General features: G+C 40.3%; 1 pseudogene; it reads left to right on the forward strand.

The window, feature by feature from the left end:
- The first annotated feature begins 18,993 nt into the window (after positions 1–18,993).
- LOC147848830 (metacaspase-4 pseudogene) lies at positions 18,994–20,727 on the forward strand (annotated as a pseudogene).
- The last annotated feature ends 5,108 nt before the right edge of the window (positions 20,728–25,835 follow it).

Consider the following 25,835-nt stretch of genomic DNA (forward strand, 5'->3'; position numbering starts at 1 on the left):
AAGTTGTAGCCACTCTAAAGAGCCGATACGATCGCCTCACGAGCGAATCCGATGGAGTTGAAAGAGAATGATTAGCCTTCATCCAACAATGGTTTTCCTCTTCCTTTCTTGAGTCAGTCGACCTTCATATAAGATGGAACTATCGTGTCCCCACATGGATTTGTATATAACATTCTGTGTGTGTGTGTGTGTGTGTGTGTGTGTGTGTGTGTCTCTATGGTTGTCAAGGTTAGGTATTAATTTGTCTCACCATCTCTCAACTGGTTAGATTTTTTCATGTGTAGTGTCTTTGGAATGGATCAATGTCAAAACTTGCTCAGTCTTCTCGAGTACAAAGTGGTTGATGCGGGGCCAGGTAATTTGGATGCCTTGCTTTGCCATTTCATCACTCGAAACAATCACAACACAGGATGTGGCGAGGCTGCAAAAGAAAGGCAAAGAAAAGAAAACAAAAGACCATGATGAGGCCCTAATCAATGATACCTTTTTTGTCTTAGTTGTGCTTTGAAAGCTCGTCACCATCTATCCACTGTTTAGATTTTATAATGTGTAGTGTCTTTGTAATGGATGAATGTCAAAACTTGCTCAGTCTTTTCGAGTGCAAAGTGGTTGATGTGGGGCCAGCTAATTTGGATGCCTTGGTTTGCCATTTCATCACTCGAAACAATCACAACACACGATGCGGCGAGGCCGCAAAAGAAAGGAAAAGAAAAGAAAAGAAAAGACCATGATGAGGCCCTAGTCAATGATACCTTTTTTGTCTTAGTTGTGCTTTGAAAGCTCGTCACCATCTATCCACTAGTTAGATTTTATAATGGGTAGTGTCTTTGTAATGGATGAATGTCAAAGCTTGCTCAGTCTTCTCGAGTGCAAAGTGGTTGATGTGGGGCCAGCTAATTTGGATGCCTTGCTTTGCCATTTCATCACCCGAAACAATCACAACACACGATGCGGCGAGGCCGCAAAAGAAAGGAAAAGAAAAGAAAAGAAAAGACCATCACGAGGCCCTAATCAATGATACATTTTTGGTCTTAGTTGTGCTTTGAAAGCTCGTCACCATCTCTCCACTGTTTAGATTTTATAATGTGTAGTGTCTTTGTAATGGATCAATGTCAAACCTTGCTTAGTCTTCTTGAGGACAAATTGGTTGATGTGCAGCCAGCCAATTTGGATGCCTTGCTTTGCCATTTCATCACCCAAAACAATCACAACACACGATGCGGCCAGGCCGCAAAAGAAAGGAAAAGAAAAGAAAAGACCATGATGAGGCCCTAATCAATGATACATTTTTGGTCTTAGTTGTGCTTTGAAAGCACATAATTCTTTCATTCAGACCTATCATTTAGCAATACTAAACTCTTGGGCATATAACTAAATATAACTAAGAATGGAATCATAGGTCCGAAGGAAAGAATTGACTTCACATACCTTATCTTATTATAGAAATATGCTTTGTCTTTACACATCTATCTTCGCATATTCCTAAATTAATTACATTATGTTTTCATCAATGATCCAAATCATATATATTCTTCTTATATTTCCATGCTTCAGAGATTTTGCCACACATGACCCCTTAAAAGTTGGCCTTGTTTTGTGTGTGAATGCCCACAATTCTTATTTTATTTAAAAAAAAAAAAAACAATACTTCCCATTAGTTAGCAAAAGAAGTACATCAAAGATCAGTCGTAACCAAAACAACATAATCCTCACCGTACTATTTACAACAAAAGTATCCCGCTAACACTTTGTACATGTTAACCACATATTTACAATTCATGTCCACTCATGGAAGCCAATGGCGGAAACAGCCATGTCGGTGCTTGGTAGTTCCATTTAGGCCCTGACGCTGAATTTCCCATCATAGGAGAACGGCCCCATTTCATCAATAACTTCAACAACACAATTCGATTGCCAAAGATTTGAAGAAGAGTGGAGTGAGGATTATAGTTATATTAGCTAGGAGGATAGTGAGATCGTACAGGGCAGTGATATGGGTATCCTTGTGAGTGCGTGCCAGACTAGCCAAACATCAATCGACATGACCGATGGAGATGGTGGTGCTTATGGTGCTCTTAGTAATGCTACCAAAACTATCATTGAGGCAACCCCTCCTGATGAACCAATCACCAACCGTCAACTTGCTACACAGGTTCATGACTTCTGTCAACTTGTTACACAAGGTGGTGGGTTTATGGGGTTGGTAGGATGTCCAACAACACAATTTGATAACCAAAGATTTGAAGAAGAGCCGAGTGAGGATTATAGTTAAATTAGCTAGGAGGATAGTGAGATCAAACAGGGCAGTGATATGGGTATCCTTGTGAGTGCGTGCCAGACTAGCCAAACGTAAATCGACATGACCGATGGAGATGGTGGTGCTTATAGTGCTCTTAGTAATGCTATGAAAACTTTCATTGAGGCAACCCCTCCTGATGAACCAATCACCAACCCTCAACTTACTACACAGGTTCATGAGTTCTGTCAACTAGTTACACAAGGTGGTGGGTTTATGGGGTTGGTAGGATGTCCAAGAACACAATTCGATAACCAAAGATTTAAAGAAGAGCCGAGTGAGGATTATAGTTATATTAGGTAGGAGGATAGTGAGATCAAACAGGGCAGTGATATGGGTATCCTTGTGAGTGGGTGCCCGACTAGCCAAACATCAATCCACACGACCGATGGAGATGGTGGTGCTTATTGTGCTCTTAGTAATGCTATCAAAATTGTCATTGAGGCAACCCCTCCTGATGAACCAATCACCAACCGTCAACTTGTTACACAAGTTCGTGAATCTATTAATTTGTACTTATCCCATCTCATGATGATATACAGATGACGAGTTCCGTTCCTTGGTGAATAAGCTTCCTCCTAATGTCAAACTCACTATAGTGTCTGATTCTTGCCACAGTGGAGGTCTCATTGAGAACACAAAAGAGCAAATAGAAGAAAGATTCCAATCTTCCGGGGAAGGATATGGAAATGATGAGGATGAGAGTGCATATACGGAAAACACGAGCGAGGAGGACGGGAACTATGGCAGAGATGCTGTAGAGATAAAGAATAAGTCCTTGCCATTGCACATTTTGTTAGATATATTAGATATATTTTGATGTGTATATCACATACCGATAGGTCTACATCAAATTATGCAATTCATTAGTCATCCATGAGGGAAATTCCCTCTTGCCCAGTAACTTTATGAATATAGACTTGAATGTGATAGTTTTGAATTTTCAACCACATAGTTAGGCTATGCTCTAATCCGTGTATCTCATTTACTTCGATCTTTAATCATTTCTTCTAGTATTTGGATGGATCCATCTATTATCATTTGTTTGATCTTGCTACATGACATCTTGTTCAAACTATTTTATTTGAAAGTTTCTTACGATGGGAAAATGTAAAGAGGCCTCATTACTAGTGGGGGCAACTTTGTTCTATTTTTTTATGACATAGTAAAATTTAAGAAATATACATAATATACAGAAATATATCATGTCGCAACTGCTCATATGATCCATTAATGTTGATTCAGCTATGTAAGAAATTTGATTATTATATTATGTGATAGTTTGAGGAATTATTTTGATATAGTTGACGTTGCAAATGTCCAAAACACTATGATAAAGATTTGGATAAGTTAGATGCATGCACAAGGGAGTGGTTATAAGTGCTATACAATTATTTTGGGGACGATTCATATACATTGCTTACACGAAGAAGATTGTAAAGGAGAAAGACAAACTTTTTTTGTGGTATTGCCCAGAGACCGATCAAATATGGAGGGGGGGTTGGCCGCCTATTGCAATTATGCTAAGTGTAAGGCACAATTACGTGGGGAAAAGTACGTTGGTTATCATGGCAAGCCCTCGTTGACAAGTACGAACATCGGGAGGAGGGGACGACATTGGTGATAAAGGCACTGTAGTGAAATCCGCGAAATATCACTCGACCACAACGGAGCAGTAAAACAGTTCTATAAGAATGAAGCACAGAAATGGCAAGTGGAGAGTACACAAGAAAAATGACATAGGATGTTTACGTGGAAAACCTTAATAGGGAAAAACCACGGAATCCCACAGACTCCGAACTATCACTATGAAGAGAAAGGGGTACAATTAGAGACTCGGAGGCAACGACCTCGAGCTCTGTTTCTTCGCACAGTGGCGGTTACAATAGAGTATCGCTCTGTATCTCTCTCTCTCTCTCTCTCTCTTTTTCTTTGTCTCTATCTATGTACAATAGTTAGAACAATATGACAACCACACTATAAGTGATTGCCCTAAGTCATATTTATAGTCATATGTAATTTTGGCTATTTACAAATATAGCCTCAATGGGCTTATTCAAGACGTATTTACAAATCTATCTTCTCTTCCGATTCTCACCAGGTTCATGGATTCGCTTTCAGTCGAACCAAATGTTTAGGAGCACCTCACCGCTTGGGAGTTTTCATTGCTGAAAAACAAACAAACATCATCTGCTCTGCTCCAAATGTGCCAGACAGATGAAGCAGACTACCAACATCCATATCTCCTCATAAAAACCAGAGTTTGTACCAGGTTCCACTTCAACACATGTGGATACATTGCCACCCTGCACTATAAAACCATGACCATGTGGATTTAGATGTTCCGTCCAGCCTTCCTTAGTTAGTTTCAAACTCTGTAAGGACCCCCACACAACTCTCCCATTCACATCGCATGCTACCACTATCCTGAGACTTCGACCCCAAATGTTGATTGCCTTTGCACAATTCCAAAAACAGTGAGGTATCGATTCCAAAAAGTGACCAAATAATGTACAATCAGCCTCCCCACCATGAGAACTCATCCACTCCCCTACGAGTAACGCCTTATGACTAAGAAGCCAAAACCACAGCTTTATTTTTTCTGGCATACCTGATGCCCATAGTCTCCTCCAAAACGATTTCAACAAGTAATCTGATATGCCTTTATTCCTCCAACTATTGCGAGTCTGAGCAACGCCCACTGATTTGGAGCCAATGATTTGCCTTCCGAGCTTAGTACTATAATAAAAAAACCCCTCCAGTTTGTTCGTTCACGATTTCTGCCACCATACCTCTAGTGGATCCCACTCCAAATCATGTAGAGGCTTGTTGTCAAAAAGCCATGGTTTACAATAAGTATCTAGCTTCCCTAGGTTCGTGTTTACTTGCCACTTCTTACCTTCCAACACTGCCACCCGCACTGACAACCACCGACGATTGTCGGACAAAGCAGTTAGGTTTCCCCACAATCGATATTCATTAGATGGACACTTGACACGCATAATTTGTCCATTACTCTCACCTACAAACCACCTAGACCAGGCCCCCTTTTCATTATTCAATGTATCTAGTCCATCAACAGCCTTATTTATCAGTTGGGTCACCTTCTCAAGCCTACAAGAAATGCTACCAAACTGACCCTCACTCCTCGTCATTTTGAAAACATCCCACTCTCTTACTAAACTAACATTGTACCCTAACATGCGGCCCCATGGAAAATATTTTTTCTGTCCAAGAATCATGCCGTCCTCGCTTCTAATCCTAGGGTTCCAAAATAGTGGTTGTCGGAGTTGTTCCTCCAATGTTTTCAGTTGTATTAAGACCAACCCTTCTCTTACAGTTGACCAAGCCATCATTATGGCGCGGGCCACCCAATCCTCCATGCTAGTTGGTTCTTTCATCTTTAGATCTGGACTGAACAACCAACACATCTTTGCCTTCCAAGGGCTGCCATTCCTTGGACACCAAAGGTCAACTTTGTCCCTGAGAAGCATCTTCCATAGTTCAGGTCCAAATTGTAAACTTCGTACAAGTAGCTTACAACACGTTGCGTTCACAAGTGGAATGATTGCGCATTCCACTTGTAGAATCTTCTTAAAACGAAGAAAATACACCCTCTCTACAATAATTGGATACACTAGTATCACATGTTCCTCAACTTGATAAGAATTTGCAAAAATAAAAATACATGATAGATCTACGAGTGGAGATCAGTAGAAATCATGCAAGTTTAGACATGTTGATAAGTTAATGTATCTAAATAAAGTTCAACTATGGCTCAATATGGCACTATTGTGCGACAAGGGAAACACTAACTTAAAGACTTATATTAATTAGGTAGGTTTTACAAAAATATGAGGTGTACTTGTATCCATACTAATAAAATGAGATATAATTTATACTTTGACCCATACGTGCATGTATGTAATTGTCGAAAATGTAGGATAGTGCACATTAGGATAAGTGATTGGAATAACTAACTTATTAAAGTATTCAATACTTATATTAAAAGTTGATCTAATCTATTCCTCAGTTTGTTCATATGGGATCAAACCATATGTGTATATAATTGTGCACAATGTAAGGCAGTGAACTTTAGGATAATGTCGTGGAAATAACAAACCTATTAGGCTTTCATACCTGTATTTAAAATTGATCTACTCTATTGCTTAGGTGATTCACACAAGATCAAACTCCGAACGATAACGCAACTGGAACCATTATCAACACACTACACAATCTAAGCAGCAATGGAATAGAAACATAATAGTTTTAACAATATAAGACAAAGATCCATAATAACAACATGGACAGTCATGGCAATAATTATAGGGCCATGTTCTGTTAAGGTTAGCTTGGACCAAAATCAGCCTCCATTTAAGCTAGTTCATGTTTCTCCATAAGTTTGGTAGTCAGCTATGCACGCGGTGAAACCAATATCATAAATCTACTAATGAAGTATATAAAAATAAAATTGAAACATATAGATGATTATAAAGAATAGAATCCACTAGGTAAAACCCAAAATTTGTATTAATAATATGAAATCTTAACAAATCGTCAGTGTCATATTCTTTATATAGTCTATTACATAGCAATCAATTCATCAACGTCATTTTCTTCATCATCTTGTGTAGAACTGTCTTCGGCTATACGTGCATTGGTTTCCCCTGTTAGCCGGGCCAACGAAATATCTTCTATAAGCTCATCATCAAGCTCTATTAGCTCCCCCGGTTCGCCGGCTAACGGAGGAATAGGCTCTCGCGAAGCGGGTTGAAACCTTTCTGTATTGGCGAGGTTCTTTGCACCGACCTCCTCATCCTGGTCTGGGCACTCCCACAAAGCCTTAATCCGCATATTAATAAATATAACTTGGTCCTCGTCCTTCTCCAATGCAACTGTATTTCTAAACAGCTTCAATGCACATGCTGACGTAGTTCCTATGATGTAAGTAACAAGAAGATTTAGTTGTCAAACGAAAAAAAGTGATTGGTTATCTCAAGATCGTTACCCTAGTTCGAGGAATACCTGTGCCAGAAAAGAGATCTAATATCCAGTCTCCTTCGACAGAAAACATCTCGATCAAGCGCATCATAAGTCGTTGAGGTTTTTGGTATGGGTTGACAAGTCCCCGTTCTGTCGTGGTGACATGTCGCAATTTCCGAGTCACTGCTGGATATACCAACAGATTTGAACCTCCCACTTCATTAGAATGCTCTTTGATTCTCTGTTTTTTAATTTCATCGAAGTAGCCAACCGTTATGTATTCAATGGCATTAACGAACCGAAAAGTTGGCTCTCTATTTACATTGGTCTTGATCCTATAAAAAATAATTCATCGAGTTAAGAATAGATTCAACAACCTTAAGAATTGCAATATAATGAAAGACACCTATAAATAATCCTTACCATGCAAGGTTCTCGATGCCATGGCAACGAGATCTCAAAGCTTGAGCTACCGAGTATCCTTGGTCCATACTATGAAAGACAACTATTCGCCACAAGGATGCGGTCGTTAGCTCAGCGAAATCCTTGACCATCTTCTCCAATTGTTTAAACCTAAACGGTTCATCATCATATGATGACCCAGCCATTCGAAATCCGTAAGGAACATCCGCAATCATTAGCGTATATTCCTTCTTTGGCACCTTCTGGATCAAGTCGATGACATCACCGCAAACCACATTGTAGTAAAGATCTCTCGTAATATCTTTTTTGTGGCTAAATTTTTTAAACGAGCCATCTTCCTCCATTTCGTACGCCTTGACTAAGCGACGATCCTTTTCTTTTCTGGCTCGCTCGAGATGTGCAAGGAAGGATGTAGGGAAATCGTGTATATCCTTAACTTCTCCTTGTTTCTTGCCTCGACACGGTTTCTAATAGAAACAATAGGACATCAGGTATTATTATACAAGCTCTACATATGATGAAAGGGTAATGAAAAAACATCAATACTAACCCAATCCTTGAATGCAATAAAATACTCTGATAACGCCTTATACGAAGACGTTAGAGGATAATCCTCGGTCACTTGTTCCCAAGTTATACATCCAAGTTGTTTCATCATTACTTCTTGGATCTTCATGTACACCTTATGACAGTAAAATTAGAAATCAAGATTAGAACTTTGAATTACACCAGATAGACTACAATTTCAGTATTTGAAAGACTTACTTATTGAACTCGGTGACCATTTCTTCAAGGCTTAAATCTTTCGCCACAACCCTTGACAAAACCGACACAAGAAGCTGCTCGTCCTTAATACCTTGCATCGCTCTCCATAGAGACAGCTTCATGTCGTCTGCCGCTTCTTCAATTGTCAAATCAATTTTCTTGGCGGCTTGTGACTTTAATTCTAGTTGAGGGTCAACCCTACATTTCTTTTGTCGTTGACCCTTTACCTCCTTATTCTCCCACATTGAGAAGATTTGATCTTGGAGGTCCCATACTTCTCCATCTCTAAACGCTAATTGAAACCAAGATTCATACTTTCGAAGACCATCGGACCTAACATTATCATCTACCACAATGCCGACTTCATGAAGACATTGACGTCGAAGGCCTGGATGTAACTTCACACCAAACTTTTGTTTCACATCTAAATACTCGTGGTGGAAGAACCGTATACGCTCAATAGACGACATTTTCTGCCTATAGTCATTATCATTATTATGGTCCCATGCCAACAGCTTAGCCTCTTCGGTTGTGAGCCCAACATAAATTTTGCACTCGGCATACTTGAAGAAGAAAGTGGTTGGATGTTCTCTCACAAGTTGCCGACGTGCCTCTGCTGAATGCGATCCACCAATGACAAAATAATTATATTGATCATGCTTTCTGATATCAAAATCTTCAATGGTTTCGCATTCTTCAGGATCCACCATAACAATAAAAGGCACCACTGTGGCATGAGGATTAATTTTCATTTTTTTCTTGAGATTTTGAACATGCATGCGATGAGGCTCTCTAATCTCAAGTGGTCTACGACCTGTTTTTTCATCAATAGGGGGCCGATGGATGTGTGTTATAGGCAAATTAAATACTTGCCCTTTCCTGACCAGCTTCCGTTGCATTAACTCTCTCCTTATTTTATTCTGCTCGGATGATAGGACACCCGAGGCCAGCTCGGCTCCTGGCGTCCCCTTATTATCCTCTTCTTCATTTTCACTTGTCGAATCCGTATCCGACATTTTCGTTGTCTTCTTCTTGGCTGGTCTTGACTGGACTTTGGATACCTTTTTAGTGGCCTTCACGTGGGAGGGCTCTTCATCTCTTAGAGTTACATGGCCTTGTATATAAGGCCTCAAGGTAACAATCAGGTTTTGTGAGTTATCAAGTGCTTTTTTGAACACTTCAGGCCCACAAGATTCCTTTACTAAAAGGTCTTCTGAAAGGAACACTTTGCGTACCCCCTTGGAGCACTCTATCATTACCAGTATGTTGGCCGAATCTGCATCTTCGTAGTCAAATCGTAGAATTCGGCCATACATAAATGGAGTTTCTTTTCCTAGCTGCCCCTCACCCTTCTTCTTTGCTGTATACAATACAACTTTTTTCTTTGAGTCGACATATTGCATACACCATTCCTTGTCCGTTAGATCTCGGTCAGGAAGGTCTTCGCCTCCAGTAGCGGTGACAAGTTTCTTTTGGCTTACATCATTATGTGGCTGAGATTTTGTCTCTTCGTTAAAGAGAAGCTTTTTTCCTCTCTTCATGGTCTCCGGAGTTACCTTGGTCTGGGCTTCGATTGGAGAACCTTGTATGCGAAGCTTAATTTTCTTTACGGGTCGGTCTGACAGGTTCTCAAACGACCTATTTAAGAAAGTATATGCAAAAACATAAGTTAGACAGTCACGTAGATTGAAGTTGTTATTATAATGAAGAACAGTTTCCAGGAGCAGTCCTATATTCAAAAATCTATTATAGGCAGGGCTATTCAACCTAGAAAATATATATCGTAATAAGTAAAACGGGTTGTATATTCTTTTAAATAGTAGGTGTGACTTATATAGATTCTAAACCTATATTGAGGAGAATTTGCCATAGTGAAGGCCATTTGTATATCATTTTCTACTATTTTAAGCTAAAGTAGGTCATAAAACACCTATAATTAGAGCATGTATTTGTTTAAACGTAAGTAAAGTCAACATAAAAAAGACTGATTTTGCCAGACAATTTGATATCATTTCCACCCCGTAAACGATTTTTCTCTCTCAAAGGCTACACTTTAAACACGAACTCGATACGGCGTATCGAGTTCGTGTTTAAAGTGTAGGTTTTAAACATGAACTCGATACGCCGTATCGAGTTCGTGTTTAAAACCTACACTTTAAACACGAACTCGATACGGCGTATCGAGTTCGTGTTTAAAACCTACACTATGAACACGAACTCGATACGCCGTATCGAGTTCGTGTTTAAAACCTATACTTTAAACACGAACTCGATACGGCGTATCGAGTTCATGTATACAATACAAATATTTACACACGAACTCGATACGCCGTATCGAGTTCGTGTATAAATATTTGTATTGTATACATGAACTCGATACGCCGTATCGAGTTCTTGGGAAACGAAACATATTTACAAAAATGTCCACAGTGTCAGAGGCCTACTTGGACTCCTCGCGCTCGACTCTCTTGGAAGACATGGTTGATCGTGTTGTGTGGAGGCGGAGATCGCGCTTTCGTGCTTTGTGCCTTTTAGTGCTCTGTGTGCTCTGTGTGCTCTGTGTGCTCTGTACGCTCTGGTGAGTGAAATATGATGAGGTCTTCCTATTTATAGGGATGGAACCCATGGTTAAAGTAACCATAGTCACCTTAACCAATGTTGGTAACTTTGAGGATAGTTAGTTTGTAACCATAGTCACATTAACTATAGTAACTTATGATTGTATTAATGATTACAAAGTCAAACTAACATATTGATCAATCTTTTATACTCATAACAACCTACAATCATTGCAAAGGTTATGAAGGAGACAATGATAGAGGTTCATGAATGTACCAATGATTGATTACTAAAAGCAAAAAATTTTATGACTCTCAATAGTTATGTATTAAAGATGTGGGCATGAATTAACCAATGATTGATAAGTCTAATATTTAAAATGGTGAGCATTAAAGAATCAATGAGTGAGACATTCTATATCAAAATGGGTGTCATTAATTAGCCAATGATTTTAACATTAATCCAACATATTCAAGGCTTGTTAATGATTAGTTTTATATTTTACTTGATTTAACATCATTTAGATCTAGTTTATATAATGATTGATCATTTAAGTTAAATTACTTTATTAAAAATAATTTTTAGATGTATTGTATTTTAATAGAATATTACATAATATAGACATTCTATTGATTTGGCTTTTGTTTAGAGAGAAGTTTATGTTTAGGGAGGAGTATATGGTTAGAGAGGAGTATAACTTAGAGAGCCCTATCTAGACCTTAAGCCATGAGTGAAGATTCACCGTTCTCGATTGAAGAATATTGTTTGTCATCAGACCCATCGTTTTCTACTGAAGAGTATTGTTTGTCAACAGAGTCACCATATTCGATTGAAGAATATTGTCTTTCGACCGACTCACCATATTCTATCGAAGAATATTGTCTGAGCTCATCTACAGGGAATGTAAATAATGACACATGTGAAGAATTCTCTATTGAAGAATACGATATTAATAAAGATACCGAGAATGAAGGAAGTGCCCAGGAAACATTGAATAACATTGGCGATGGTCAGAACAGAGAATTAGACTGTAACAAGGTTACACCAACCTCTATGCAGGAAGAGAAATCTGGGAGCCCTATGCATATTAGAAGAATCCCACGAAGAATTCGTCTGGCTAGATTTAGCTTCGTGACATCAGATAAACAGATTGGATCTGATGTCAACAAAATATGTTGTGCCCGTGGTTGTATGTCTATGATTGGAAAATCAAAGTTGCGAGAATTAAGGCGATACTATTTTTCGATGACCGGTGATGAGCAAGACACTTACCTCGGATCACATATGCAACTAGTATCTGACAAATGTACGGGGATCAAAGTATCATTCGAGTATTATATCTTCCATGCGCAACAGATATGTAGAGTTGCATTCAAAATTGTGTTATGTGTTAGTAACATGCGGCTACATAGAGTACAACAACGTCTACTTAGCGGGGATCAGATGCTCAATTGTAAAGAGGTTCCAAGTATGAAAGGTGCAATTGGAAGACTAGCTATTGGCTGGATGAAAACTTACTTTCAGTTAAATTGTGAAGTAATGCCCACTACAGGTAGGATGCATCTTTCTGATAATTATACCCGTCGGGAAGTTTATGATGTCTATCGATCTGAAATGCTGGGCTCACGTAATAAGTCTATCACCTATAGCCAATTCACAAGATTATGGAGAGCTCGGTTTTCAAATGTTATTATTCCTCGTAAAGTACGTATGGGTTATTGCTCCATTTGTGCAAATCTTAAAAGTTTGGCTAAAGGTGCAAAGACATCAATGGAAAAGGATACGAGTAAGAAGTTACTACAAGAGCATCGTGAGGCACAATCCTTAGAACGAAGGAAGGCGATGCATCATAGAGAGAAGTGTTTGAAGAGGCCTGAACAATACATGTGCTTAATGATAGATGGCATGGACCAGAAGAAGACATGCTTGCCGCATATGCGGAGGCTCCCCAAAGATGTCAATGATGAGTGCCTTGTTCAAATGCACTTGGTGGGATGCTTGGCTTATAATAGGTCTGTTCGACCTCACGTCTTCATTACTTACCCCAATGTTCACAATGACCCTAACCTAACAGTTAAAGTGATTCACCGAGTTTTGATGTCTTGGGGACAACCTTTCCCCCCTGTTCTATACATTCAATTGGACAATACTGCTAGAGAGAACAAAAATTCAACTGTATTTGGCTATCTAAGTATGTTGGTCAACCTAGAATTGTTTAGGAAAGTGAAAGTCAATTTCCTTTTGGTTGGCCACACACATGACCATATAGATCAAATGTTTAGCACATTCTCCAGACAGTTGTCTCGGCATGATGCTTTCACTTTACCTAAACTATTTGATGTCATTTGTGATGCATATACACCACGCCCAAAAGTGTTACACTTGAAGGAGGTATATGACTTTAAGAGATATATATTAGATGGGGGTGGTGGGAATGTTAAAGTGCTTGCTCAGTTAAACAATATAAGTTTCAATCACATTTTTTTGATAAAGAAAAATGGAATAAGTGGTTCTACACTTTTGTATGCTAAACAATATTCATCTTCTACAACATGGGAACCTGAAGGTGGTTGCCAGTTATTACTTTGTATGCCGAGTACAATTGTCCATGGAGCTAAGCAAATGCCAATTGAGAAGAAAGGACAGTTGCAGAGCGACTTGGTATTAGAACAAAAACGGTCATGGCTCCAAGCCTTAGAAGAAAAAAGAAAACATATTGAGGCCGCCAAGAAATATGCCGCACAACAAGACACGTCATGGTGGGATGTATTTTATACTGATCAGAAAGAAATTATAGACAATTGTGTATCTGTTGATAATTGGAATTTGGAAACGCCATTCACATGGTCGCTGCAACATGATCGCGTAAATAGAAGTCCAGAGCGACTAGTAAATGCGATTAATGACAGCTTGGTCCATCCACAACAAAGAGACATTTATGTGGGACCAAGGATGACCAAAGCAGCCGAAGCTAGATGGCAAGGAAATTTGCAAGAGCTCACCGCGGGGATGTTGATTGCAACGCCGGCTGATGAGAACTCACATGGCCACCAATTTTGGGTTGGTAAAATTCTAGAAGTGCTAATGCATGAAATAGAAAACACGATCAAGTCTATAAATGTTCATTGGTACAACACTAGAAGTGCAAATGCTTTTACAGGTAAGTATACATTGGAGATGATTGAATGCCAAACAAGAAGGGGAGGTAGGAAGAGGAAGCGAAACATTCGTAACACCTCGACCCTTGATATCTCTGATGTGGATATCATCGTGTACGTCTTCACACTTACAAAAGCCGGACGATTAAGGAAGTCAACAATAGATATAATAAAAGAAAAATTACCAGGTCTACAAGGTGGCTCGAGTCAAAGGCAAACGAGATCTGCTACATATAATCTAGAGTCAAACCATTTGGTTTATGACGAAGATAATGCACTGATTGGTACATCCGAGGATGATGAGGAGGAATCGTCATTGTATATTAGTTATAGTAGTGATTCTCCGTAAAGGAGTGATCATGAATGTATATTTGGCTATTAAGTGTAACTACATTCCGCTTGTAACAAATCGAGTAATATAAAATCATGTGTTTTGAATTCTTATGATTTCCCAAAAATCGTTTCTTATAAAATAACATTGGTTGTAAAGTTTGTGATATAAATTGAGAATGTATGTTTTTGAAATTCGTCTTTTTTTAGTTACTTCTAAATCACGAAAATAGTGGATTTTTAACCTTTTTCATAATATGTTTGAACTTGTATGATACTGGTATCAATGTGTTTTGTAAAATCATTGAAAAACCCCTAAAATTTCCCTTCTCCTTCCATTTATGCGCGATCCTTCCACTTGTGAACGCGAACGTGTTTTACCGAGTAAAGCCTTACTTGGTGAACTGGATCCACCAACCCAAGTACACCTTGGTTTTTCGTCTTGATCAAACAACTCCACGCCACTTTAGTTGATGCCCTCTCATGGTCTCTACCCGACCATAGGAACCCTCTCACCATTGCCTTAATATTTTTGATGCAAGTTTTGTCTAACACCCAACATGCCACCGAGTGCCACATGGTGGCTAACAAAATGTGGTTTACCACAACCACCCTACCTGCAAGAGAAAGCTTTATTGATGCCCATACTCGAAGCTTCTTTCTGATTTTGTCTGTCACTTGCTCAAGTTGCTGGTTTTTAGGTGTCTCAACGCCCACCAAAAAACCCAATTATTTAACAGCCATTCCATTAGGGACCCATTGAAAATCAGCATTAGGGCACCAAAGAGGCCATGGGTTTGAACTTGCCCAAAATACTTTGCTTTTGTTCCAATTGATTTTCCCTCCCGCCGATCTAGATCAAAGGAAAAATATTGACATTTTCCTTTTTAAGCTTCATTTTGACATTTTAAGAAGAATCTTTTATATTTTGAAATATTGAAAAATATAAAGTCTTAAAATTGACTAGATCAAAGTAAAAATCTTTTATATTTTGAAATATTGAAAATATAAAATTTTAAAATTGACTAGATCGAATCCTACTAATAAAATGACCTAGGATAAGGGGATTTGACTCCTTCAAATACTACATTTGATGGAGTATACTAACACCTATATCTAGAAAAGAAAATTCCTCATGCTTCTTTAGTTTGCACAAAAGGTATCCTCCAATTATATCGAGGTCAAACAAAAATGGAAATGAATAATTCTCTCTTCAAAGAGTAACATTCTTAAAAATTTTGGGCATTCGTACACAAAACAAGGCCAATTTTGACGGGGTCATGTGTGGCAAAATCTTTGAAGCTTGGAAATATAAGAAGAATATATATGATTTGGATCATTGATAACAATAGAATGTAATTAATTTAGGAATATGCGACAATAGATGTGTAAAAAAAAGCATATTTAAATAATAATATAAAGTTTGTGAAGTCAATTCTTTCATTCAGACCAATTATTCCATTCTTAAATATATTTAGTTATATGCCCAAGAGTTTAGTATTGTTAAATCATGAGCTTTCAAAGCACAACTAAGACTAAAAATATTGATTAGGGGCTCACCATGTCTTTTCTTTTCTTTTCCTTTCTTTTGTCGCCTGGCCGCATCGTGTGTTGTGATTGTTTCGACTGGTGAAATGGCAAAGCAAAGCATCCAAATTGGCTGGCCCCACATCAACCACTTTGTACTCGAGAAGACTGAGCAAGGGTTGACATTGATCCATTACAAAGACACTCCACATTATAAAATCTAACTAGTGGAGAGATGATGAGACAAATTAAGACCTAACATTGACAACCACAGAGAGACACAAAGAGATAGATAGATAGATAGATAGATAGATTATATTATCGTCTTCGGAGGTCAAATATGACCTATGAGACCAAAAATATTACATTTCACGTGATACGTGTCAAAGTGAGTAGTGACTCTCGATGTTCAAGAACTTTACCAATGAATGTTGCAATCGAGAGTGCACATTGTGGTTGTGAGAGGAATTCATGCAAAGATTGGCTCGATCGAAGAGATGTGGAAAGCATGGTCGAATATGATCAAAGGCAGAGCATTGTATCAAATTGCAATACTCAGACTCGCGAATTTGTTTAGGGCAAAGTGTGCATAGCCGACCACTCTCATCACTTGTACCCCAATGCGTTGTTTCACATTGCAATGCATGTGAGCTAAGTCGCATGGAAGCAATGGTTCGAATGGAAGATAACGGTATGGGCTCTAATATGTATGGATGTGTACGATTTCCCTGTTCTGCAAAGAATATGGTTTTCTAGTTAGGTGCAACATGTGTAGTATAATGTGTGAAGCGTGAGCCTCCACATTTGTCCCATGTCATGATACATTGGCGTTGCAAAAATGCCTCATTTACAGAGGAATCTAATGATGCATCATGAAGCAAGTGTCTTGCATCCCATCTACCAAACCATTTTTCTATATCTTGCATCCAACCGGAACACGAAATTTTTCTTTTATGTGTCGTTTGGATCTTTTTGCTTGCTTCCCACGCAATTCTAGGAAGTCGATGTGAGGGACTTTTTTGAACCTTAAGCATGTATTCAACAACCCTTTCCATGGCCATGATCTGAATGGGAAGCGATCCCGTCTCAAGGAGGAGGAGGGTGTAGGGCGTTTGTTTCTTAGCTTGTAGAAACTTGGTAAGAAAATGCTTTTGGACATTCTCAAACTCTTTCCACATATATTTAGGGATGCTACCACCCCATACTTCCACCCCATAGAGAAGAACCGGTGTCACCAAAGTGTCGAAAAGATATTTCTTGAGGACCCAACACTTAATATCTCCAAGATTGCATGTGTTCTCAAATGCATAGTATGCTCGCTTGCCCGCCTCTAAGCTGCGTGTAGCACATTCATTCCATCTATGATTTGAAGGAACTTCAAGGCCAAGATATCTGAAGCTTTCCATACATTCAAGTGGCTCATTGTTGTACATAATGCATGGTTTATCTCTTTTTTGGCTCTTCACAAGCATAATCTTTGTTTTAGAGCTATTGACACTTAATTTAGTATGCACGCAAAATTTTTCCAATGCCTTCATAAGCTTTTGTGCATCTCCTAAAGTATTTGCAAAAAACACTACATCATCTGCATATAGCAAAAGCATAGTCACAACATTCCCAATGACAACTTCTTGAACACATTCTTCCTTTGCAAACTTGGTAACCATTTCTTCCAATTCATCAATGCATAGACCAAATAGTATTGGTGAGAGTGGGCATCCTTGCTTAACACCAATAGTGCTTTTGAAAAAATCTAAAAGTTGATCTCTCATGCGCACACAACATATAACCTTCTCATAAATTCGGGAAATTGCAAGCATATATTCACTTGGCACCTTCTCATAAATTCGGGAAAATTTTAAAATTGACTAGATCGAATCCTACTAATAAAATGACCTAGGATAAGGGGATTTGACTCCTTCAAATACTACATTTGATGGAGTATACTAACCCCTATATCTAGAAAAGAAAATTCCTCATGCTTCTTTAGTTTGCACAAAAGGTATCCACCAATTATATCGAGGTCTCAACCTTGAGGCAATCTATCATGTGGTTATCTTCATGACAACATTTCATATCAAGATGGCACAATACGTACATTATAGCGAGTGGTTGGATTCACTAGATCGTGTCTTGGAAAGGTTGTTGTAATCGTGATGAATGGGAGGAACGTGTTGTTCCATGGATAATGAGACTTTGCCATGATGATCATCAATAAGATGTGAAAGAAGCTATTCTTAGTCGAAGAACATCGTTAAAAACAAAAATGGAAATGAATAATTCTCTCTTCAAAGAGTAACATTCTTAAAAATTTTGGGCATTCGTACACAAAACAAGGCCAATTTTGACGGGGTCGTGTGTGGCAAAATCTTTGAAGCTTGGAAATAGAAGAAGAATATATATGATTTGGATCATTGATGGCAATAGAATGTAATTAATTTAGGAATATGCGACGATAGATGTGTAAAAAGAAGCATATTTAAATAATAATATAAGGTTTGTGAAGTCAATTCTTTCATTCAGACCAATTATTCCATTCTGAGATATATTTAGTTATATGCCCAAGAGTTTAGTATTGTTAAATCATGAGCTTTCAAAGCACAACTAAGACTAAAAATATTGATTAGGGGATCACCATGTCTTTTCTTTTCTTTTCGTTTCTTGTGTCGCCTGGCCGCATCGTGTGTTGTGATTGTTTCGGCTGATGAAATGGCAAAGCAAAGCATCCAAATTGGCTGGCCCCACATCAACCACTTTGTACTCGAGAAGACTAAGCAAGGGTTGACATTGATCCATTACAAAGACACTACACATTATAAAACCTAACCAGTGGAGAGATGGTGAGACAAATTAAGACCTAACATTGACAACCACAAAGAGACACAAAGAGAGAGAGAGAGAGAGAGAGAGAGAGAGAGAGAGAGAGAGAGAGAGAATTATACAGACAAAATGGCTATTAAGAAGGCTATCTTAGTTGGATGTAACTACCCAGGCACGGAATCCGAGCTTCACGGATGTGTCAACGATGTGTGGAACATGCACAAGCTCCTAGTTGACAGGTTCGGATTCTCGGAGGACGACATAAAGGTGCTCATCGACACCGACGACAACTACCCTCAACCGACGGGCGCCAATATCCGCCAATCCCTCCACGACCTCATTTCCCAGTCGACAGCCGGCGATATCCTCTATTTCTACTACAGTGGCCATGGTGCCCGTGTACCTGCGGATGAGGACGAGAATGACGAGACAGGTTATGACGAATGCATTGCACCTCCTGACGGCAATGTAATCAATGGTATGTGCCATACGAGAAACTATTTATATTGAGTTCCAAGTAGACATGAATCTCATCCATTTTCCCTTGTGGATTATTATCTACGCTTGGCCATAATCTACGAGAATAAGAAAGCATTTGTGTTAATAACTACTTAGAATCCATGGACAGATTGATATTACTCTAAACACAAGTAGTATTTGTTAAGGGGTTTAGAGTGGGTCCTATAAAAATAACAACTACATAAAGTGGGTTTTTTTTTAGCATCAAATATTTGAAACTTCTTGTGAATCTATTAATTTGTACTTATCCCATCTCATGATGATATACAGATGACGAGTTCCGTTCCTTGGTGAATAAGCTTCCTCCTAATGTCAAACTCACTATAGTGTCTGATTCTTGCCACAGTGGAGGTCTCATTGAGAACACAAAAGAGCAAATAGGAGAAAGCTTCCAGTCTTCCGGGGAAGGATATGGAAATGATGAGGATGAGAGTGCATATACGGAAAACACGAGCGAGGAGGACGGGAACAATGGCAGAGATGATGTAGAGATAAAGAATAAGTCCTTGCCATTGCACCTTTTGTTGGACATATTAAAACGAAAGTCGGGGAAAGATGATGTACGAGTAGGCAACATAAGGACAACTTTGTTTGACATTTATGGGGAGGATTCAAGCTCGATAGTGAAGAGATTTGTGAGATCTCTCAAGGGAGGGGATAGTAATGAACAAGGAGGTGATGGGTTTATGGGGTTGGTAGGATCTCCAACAACACAAATCAGTAACCAAAGCTTTGAAGAAGAGCCGAGTGAGGATTATAGTTATATTAGCGAGGAGGATAGTGAGATCGTACGGGGCAGTGATATGGGTATCCTTGTGAGTGGGTGCCAAACTAGCCAATTCTCAAGTGACATCGATGATGGCAATGGTGGTGGTTATGGTGTTCTTAGTAATGCGATCAAAACTGTCATTGAGGCAGCCTCTCCTGATGAACCAATCACCAACCGTCAACTTGTTACACAAGTTCGTGAGTTCCTCGCATCAGAAGGCTTCACTCAACGACCCGGTCTCTATTGTAGCGATGCAAATGCCGATGCTCCCTTCATTTGCTAGTTATCTAGTGTCAACTCTGTCCGTGTTGGAAATTCAAATAAGATGAGTGGTGTGCACTAGTTTCCATTTTGTTGCTAGTGCTTTATGTGTTACCATTTTGTTAATAAGCTACCAATATCATTGGTAAGGGTTTGTATTCTTAATTGGTGGTGTTGTCCTTGTATAGCAACTTGTGTTACTTATCGACTCCAAATTGAAGGTCGGTTGAATAGACATCTCAGAAATAACAAAATCCATGCACACAAACCCAAGCCTAAAAGTTGCAAGCTTTTGTTGCTAGTGCTTTATGTGTTAGCATATTGTTTTAATTCGCAAACCATATCATTAGTAAAGGTTTGTATTGTTAATTGGTGTTTTCCTTGTATATCAAGTTGTGTTCTTTATCAACGCTAGAGTAGAGGTTGTATATCATGCTAAAGTGGTAAGATCTTGGTAAGTTTCTTACGATGGGAAAATGTAAAGAGGCCTTATTACTAGTGGGGGCAACTTTTGTTCGTTTTTTTTATGACATAATCAAACTTAAGAACGACATCTACATATAGCCAATATTGGCAAACCTCTCAAAGAAAACATTGAAACTATTCTATTTTCTTAAGTATTATATTTCCTACCTTGCAAAAATTAGTGTTTCGTTACTTCCTTTTCATACTATCTTTTACTCCTTCGACTCCGACTAGTGCAATTTGACTAGCCGACCGGCTAACACATGCAATGCTCGTGGGATAGTGCCTTGCATGGTCGAACCCCAAGACTTAGTCTTGGTCTTCCTATGCATCATCTCCAGCTTCTTGGTCGTCGTCTTTCATGTCGTCCTCCTCGGTTCCGATCACGTGATCATCCTCTTCAAGACTAACAGAGTAAGTTCTTCTTTCTTGTTAATCTATAGTGTTGTCCAGAGCTGGTCTATCTTCTAGTTGTTGTGGTTTCTCAGTACGTAGAGTCAAACCTGCCTCTCTCTCTTGATCCAAGCGTCTGTGTCATGAGTCCTCATTGATTCACTCTATTTGACCAGACTCCTGCTCCGATGTGTCCTAGTTCAACTTCGGCTCTTGTCCTAGTTGTAACATTACCTCATCCTCGAACTTCATTGCTTGTTGTTTCCCCTCTTGTTCACGGCGTTCCTTTTCATAAGCATTGAGTTCGAGAGCTAGTGCCATCTGTTTATCGTCATATTCTTCCAGCAACTTGTTAATTTCCTCCTTTGTGAGGAAAGGAATCATAGATCTAGAGAAGGATATGTTGAAATATACAGTACGGAAAAAGAAAACAGCAAAATAGAAAGAACACACAGTACACAAGATTTACGTGGAAACCCTAAAGGAGGGGAAAACTTCTAGTCGATAAATCGACTAGTCAACTAGCCGACTCCTATGTCGGTTATCCAGTCTTCCTTGTCTTTGACCATCCGGTCGGCCGGACTAGTCGATCTTGTCTTCGACTTGGATCTATCAAATACTGTTGACTCTCCTAGTCTACCCTCCATGTTGATTTTACTAGTCAGGTTGCTGCTCAATCCGATCAAACCATCTTTCGGCTCTTCCAGTCTACTCCATTCAATTGTTGACCTTTCCCAGTCGGCCAGCTGACCTCTCCCTTAGGAGGGACAAAATATCCAAACAAACTCCCCCTTCACTCCTATGGGCGGAGTCGGTTAGTATTGTCTTTTGTCGATAGACTCAGAGTTTGTCGATAGGTAGGTTTTTCCCGAGCATGTTGGATCAATTATCGTAAGTGTGGATCTTCACAAGCGTAAACTCCCTCTCATCCACTTTCTCTCGTAACCAATGATACCTTCTCTGTATAAGTTTGGTCCGGGAGTGCTAAGCAATGTTCTTGGCTAAGTGTATGGCACTCTGATTATCACAATAAAGTAAGAATATTTCTTGCTTCATTCCCAATTCACTAAGAAAGATCTTCATCCAAATCAGCTCTTTAACAACCTCGACCAAAGACACTACACATTATAAAATCTAACCAATGGAGAGATGTCGACGACCTTTCAAAGCACAACTAAGACCAAAAGTGTATCATTGATTAGAGGCTCATCATGGTCTTTTCTTTTCTTTTCCTTTCCTTTCTTTTGTGGCCTGGCCACATCGTGTGTTGTGATTGTTTCAGGTGATGAAATGGCAAAGGATGGCATCCAAATTGGGTGGCCCTACATCACTCACTTTGTACTCGAGAAGACAGAGCAAGGTTTGACATTGATCCATTACGAAGACACTACACATTATAAAATCTAACCAGTGGAGATATGGTGACACAACCACAGAGAAAGAGAGAGAGAGAGAGAGAGAGAGAGAGAGAGAGAGAGAGAGAGAGAGAGAGAGATAGATAGATAGATAGATTATATTATCATCTTCGGAGGTCAAATATGACCTATGAGACCAAAAATATTACATTTCACGTGCCACGTGTGAAAGTGAGTAATGAGTCTTGATGTTCAAGAACTTTACCAATGAATGTTGCAATCGAGAGTGCACATTGTGGTTGTGAGAGGAATTCATGCAAAGATTGGCCTCGATCGAGGAGATGTGGAAAGCATGGTCGAATATGATCAAAGGTAGAGCATTGTATCAAAGTGTGATACTCAGACTCACGAACTTGTTTAGGGCAAAGTGTCCATAGCCGACCACTCTCATCACTTGTGCCCCAACGCCCTGTTTCACATCGCAATGCATGTGAGCTAAGTCGCATGGAAGCAATGGTTCGAATGACGGATAACGGTATGGGCTCTAACATCTATGGGTGTGTACGATTTCCCCGTTCCGCAAAGAATATGGTTTTGTAGTTAGGTGCAACATGTGTAGTATAATGTGTGAAGCGTGAGCCTCCACATTTGTCCCATGTCATGATACATTGGCGTTGCAAAAAGGCCTCATATACAGAAGAATCTAATGATGCATGATGAAGCAAGTGTCTCGCATCCCATCTACCAAACCATTTTTCTATATCTTGCATCCAACTGGAACACAAAATTTTGCTTTTATGCGTCTTTTGTATCTTTTTGCTTGCTTCCCATGCAATTCTAGGAAGTCGATGTGAGGGACTTTTTTGAACCTTAATTATGTATTGAACAACCCTTTCCATGGCCATGATTTCAATGGGAAGCGATCCCGTCTCAAGGAGGAGGAGGGTGTAGGGCGTTTGTTTCTTAACTTGTAGAAACTTGGTAAGAAAATGCTTTTGGACATTTTCAAACTCTTTCCACAGATTGAGGGATGCTACCACCCCATACTTCCACCCCATAGAGAAGAACCGGTGTCACCAAAGTGTCGAAAAGATATTTCTTGAGGACCCAACACTTGATATCTCCAAGATTGCATGTGTTCTCAAGTTCTTCCATTCGCCTCAAGTTCTTCCATTCACTTGGCACCTCAAGTTCTTCCATTCGCCTCCAAATATGCTCATGAGGTTCCATATCAAAAGCTTTCTTGAAGTCTACAAAGCAACAATATAAACCTTTACTTCTAAGGCGACTTTCCTCCATTAGTACTCGAAGGGTGATAAGGTGATCAATGGTGCTATGGTGTTTCCCAAAGCCAACTTGTCCACAAGCTCTCTTACCACTTTTTACAGCCCATATACTTACCTTTGATTCCATTATACATCCAAATAGTTTTGCCATTAATGAGCCAACCATGATGGTTCGATAGTTGTTTACATTATTTATATCTCCACCTTTATCTAAAGGATTGATCCAATTTGTAGTCCAATCGTACCACATACCATGTTGCAATGCATCATTAAACATATGACTTATCCATATATGTGCTTCCTTTTCCGTCCATTTGAGCATTTTAGCATTTATACATTGAAGATCGCTTGCCTTTCGAGAGGCCAATTTCTTAAGTCCTATGCATATATCTTCAATTGTAAAGAAAGGAGGCATATGTGAAAGGGAACCATAACACATCATCTTTCCGGCAAGAGATAACTCATATAAATTCTTACAATGCATAGACAAGTCATGAAGAGTTAAGTCACCATAACTCTCAACATGTTGTCGTGAAGATTGAGGGTGCGTAGCAAGCGACCCTCTTGTGTTGCGGTGAAGGGACGGCCATGCAGGCCGATAACTACGGATTCGGGACATGGCGGCCCGAAACATCGAGTGGGGAGGAGACAAGCGGCGGTGCCGCGACCTTACACACACCGGTCCTAGAGGCTCCGGCGGTTGGCCCGAGTGCCAGCGTGAGACCTAGAACGACGGGCAGTGGCGGCGGCAAGGCCGGCAACTAACACGATGACATGGAAGAGACGACGGCAAGCGTAATCGAGGCTTGCGCGATTGGAGGCGAGGTAGCCGCGGACAACGACGTCCGGTCGGAAGTGGCTACGGACACAACGAGTGGGGGTGTCGGGTCCTTACCCACACTGGCCCTAGAGGGTTTGGCGGTCGGTCCGAGGGCCCACGTGAGATCTAGAGCGACGGGCGGTGGCGGCGGCAAAGCGGACGATTGAAACGACGACGAGGAAGGTCATAGCAGACGGAGAAGAGACCCTTCGACACCGGGGCCGGAGACTGAGGCGGTTCTGCTCGAATGCCAACATAAGACCGGAGAGAAGGATAGTGACCGTGAGGAGGCATGGCCCGGAGCGAACACGTGCGAAGATGAGGATGCGAGGCCTGGAATGGGCATATACAAGAGGACCGACGGAGAGGTCGGGAGCAGCAAGGAGGAGAGAGTCGGGAACCGACCTGACCAAAAGATGAACCGGTCAATAATCCGACACGACTCGAAGACGAGGCGGAAGAAGATTGGAGTGGGGTCCGATCAACCGAGCCCGAACCGAAGAAGAGCCGGCAAGGCCGGATTTGTGCACAGAAACATGTATCGACTAGTTACGGTTAGGAAAGGGAGCCGACGAAACCGGAACTCGATCGGCCGAGACAGATCCGGGCGAAGGCTATGTCGGCATGATTGGAGGCCGAGGCGTACGAGCCACGACACGCGGTGGGAGCCAGTGAGCGCGAGAAGGAGGCTAATCGGGCATGGTGATTACGGCTTGGCGGAAGACCGAGAGCAAGGGGAACCCTCCACACCTATTCTTGAGACTTCGGCGGTTGCGGATCAACATAAGGCTGAAGTGACGGCGGGTGGCGGGTGACGCTTTTGGCCGTCGGTTACTATACCGGCGGACAACACTTGGCACGCCTGTGGGACAGTGCCTTTGCACGTCGAACCCATCTCGTTAATCTTCTTCCAAAATGGCTCGGATGTTCGGCTCTGTCGTGGTGACCTCGTCCGGAGTTGATGTAGGGCCCGTAGGTGCATCGTGGTTCGGCTCCTCTCCTTGCTCGGCCTGGTTTCTCCCAGAGTCGCCTTCACCGTGTGCAGGTGGTCCGGTTACGGTGGGCCCTTCTTGATTTAGAGGGCTGGGCTCCACCGATGGCGT

Source organism: Azolla caroliniana, unplaced genomic scaffold, assembly GCF_043228905.1.
Source record: "Azolla caroliniana isolate FFs.n. ecotype wild unplaced genomic scaffold, voAzoCaro1.0.p SCAF_204, whole genome shotgun sequence".
NCBI classification, from domain to species: Eukaryota; Viridiplantae; Streptophyta; class Polypodiopsida; order Salviniales; family Salviniaceae; genus Azolla; species Azolla caroliniana.